This window comes from Lycium ferocissimum, chromosome 12 (genome assembly GCF_029784015.1).
Source record: "Lycium ferocissimum isolate CSIRO_LF1 chromosome 12, AGI_CSIRO_Lferr_CH_V1, whole genome shotgun sequence".
In the NCBI taxonomy this organism is placed as follows: domain Eukaryota; kingdom Viridiplantae; phylum Streptophyta; class Magnoliopsida; order Solanales; family Solanaceae; genus Lycium; species Lycium ferocissimum.
Window position 1 is genome coordinate 30,986,839 of NC_081353.1, and position 3,034 is coordinate 30,989,872.

The following is a 3,034-nucleotide window of genomic DNA, read 5'->3' on the forward strand; positions in this document are numbered from 1 at the left end:
AATGTTGTTTACAACTATAGTTTCTGAAAGCCAGTTTGTTACGCTATTTCATGCGTAGTTCACGTCCCTTTAAGAAACTATGAACACTAGGCTTCATTCCAATATCCTGACTTGAATTCATGAGGATTCTCCTAATTCCTATGCATGATCTTTTTTATAATTTTCAAGATGTGTTTTTGATTTGTCAGGGCTTATTACGACGGAAAAGAACATGAGCAAGCTCATGTTTGGTTGGTCAAACATTATCTTTAGAGGAGTCTCCTACCCACAAACGCATAGTGATTACATATAATTTTCTCTTAGGACAATATTTTTAGAATACCTAATAAAGAATGAAAAAGGCGGGGCAGGGCAAATTTGTTGAATAATGCTAAACGGGGCCATCTCTATACAGAAAGTTATAATAAAATGATATATATATATAAGCTCAATAGCGATTCCTTAAGCTCACAATGAAATACCTCGAGTAACTTCAGATTACAACCTATTGCAATTTAGGAATTAAACTCCTAATCCCCAACCCTTACAATACACCTATTGTAAGCACCTTTACAATAACTCTATTGCAAAGCTCCAAGTCTTGACTATCTCTAGCCAACGACCCTACTAATACTCAGCTAACTCTAGCCAAGAAAATAAAGTTACAAAGATTGAAATCTGTCCTACTACGGTGCTTCTTGACAAGCAGTGTAGGAATACAAATTATGAGCATAAAACAAGACTCAACTATTTTAGGACTACTGGAAATTATTGTACCAGACTTGCAGTGTTCTGCAAATGCAGCTTCCTGTCTGTTGTGGATATATATTATTTTAATTATTATTTTAATGAATAATTGGCTAGTCAGTCAAACATAAGATATTATTTACAAAATAATAAAAGAAAGGGATAATTGCACTTTTGATCCCTTGTTTATTGAAAACTCTGATTTCAGTCCTGGTAATAATTGGCTAAGCACATCAAACCTTTACTCTATCTATGATATTTTAGCTGTCGTTTTAGCTCTTTTCACGTCCGTTAAGAAAACAATAAATGCAAGGTATAGTTTGCACTAAGTTGTTCCTATTTATTAAATGTTTTATGGAAACAATTGACAGCTTTAGTCCTGGATTCCTAAAATAACAATGATTTTGTAACAATTTTTTGAGCTAAAGTGACTGTTAATTTGTGATGAAGGAAGTAATTAGATAAAATGTGTATTTATGGTTCCTTTATAAAACTATATTATAGATATGGATTAACAATATAAAAAGTAATTATAACATATCCATAATCAGAATGATTTAACATATAGATATGGATCTATATGTTACTGGCAACTTATTATTATTATTATTATCAAAGTTCTACTAAACATATAGAAAAATAATTTCGGTTTAAAATTTAATATTATATTATATTACAGTTGGTTGTCATTTGGTTTCTCATATGAGTTAAGACCAACAATTTATTTTGCAATTGTAGTATTATTGCACAATTTTAATATAGAAAAACTTATGCAAGGATTAACATTATGAATAAAACACCGATAAGACCAAAACACTCATAACTTTATCTTTCATATTTTCTCCACCTTAGAAAAAGGACGAAGTTATTAAACTTTACATATTTTACAATATACCTCATGTTACAATTATCATTAATATTAAAAAAAGAACTAAAAAGTTCAATAATTGTGGAAGATAGCTGCCACACTTGAGAGAAAAATATCTTTTTAGATTTGCAAGTGTTGGGTCAAACTAATCCCAACATGTTGTATATATATGAGACCAAGGTGGAGAGCATGTGAGAAACATGTGACCACGTTAATAATAGTGACTTCTCAAGGCTTTTAGTTTAACATCGTATACAACAGTCTTCTTGTAGTTCTGTCTGAACAAGAAAGAGTTTCTGACTACGGTAAAGTACCTCGCAGTACTCTTATGGGACCTGATGGGGGACCTGGTCCCTGAATCATTTGTCAATTATCAAAACTTATGAAATGCTATAACTCATCAATTCCAATATCCTGACGGATAACAAAGTTGAATTCATGAGGATTCTCCTAATTCCTATGCAGGATTTTTTTAAAAAAAAAATAATTTTCAAGATGTGTTTTTGCTTTGTCAGGGCTTATTACGACGGAAAAGAACATGTGTGGAAGTGATGAAACGATGATATTTAACTGTTTGGGTAGTGTTTACTATGTAGATTAGCCATGGTCAAACAATGAAGTGTTGAGCTTTTTAAAGTAGGAAAATCACTAGAACGGTGTTTGAACTGAAAAGTTAAGCATAAATTATCTACATTCAAACGACTTTAACAATAATCGTTCATTAGCTTCTGCTTTCCACCATGAAACAAGAATTTCAAGCTTTTAATATTGAAGAACTATGATGTTCTTGGTGAAGAAGAAACCCATTTTTGTAACAAAATAAGAAACAGGGACATTTCGCCAAGACCAATCCTATTGGGGGACACACCGTGCAATTTTCTGAACAATTTAAAACAATGGTGCAAGAACATCACTTAAATAATATCATTAATATGGTGCAAATACATCACTTAATCATATCATTAATTTGGTGTAAATGCTGAGAGTGAAAAAGTCTTTGCCCTTTAGCCATATCAACCAAATCGATGCCACTCAGAGACTTTTCTTATGTTTGTGTTTACCAAGTAGATGTATTAAATTGGAAAAAAAATTAAATAGAGTGCGCAAACATGTGCAAGTAGGAGCATCAATAACATAACAAAGGGACTTCCATCACTGCCTTGCAACAACCTTAGCAATTTAGTTTATACAAAAGTTAAAAATAGCTAAACAAAGGGATAGCTTATTCTATTATGGCCTCGTTTTCATCTCTTTTTCGTTTTCCCCCTACCCTCTCTCCCATCCTCAGTTTTACCAAATCATCAAAAACGCTCTTCATTGTTGGCCTTTCGCCTGGATGTTCATCCAAGCAACGGCAAGTGAGGCGTGTGATATCAATAGCAGTTTGATCATCAACCTCTTCGAAGCATTCGTTAACCAAACATTTTCTGCCAAATTTAG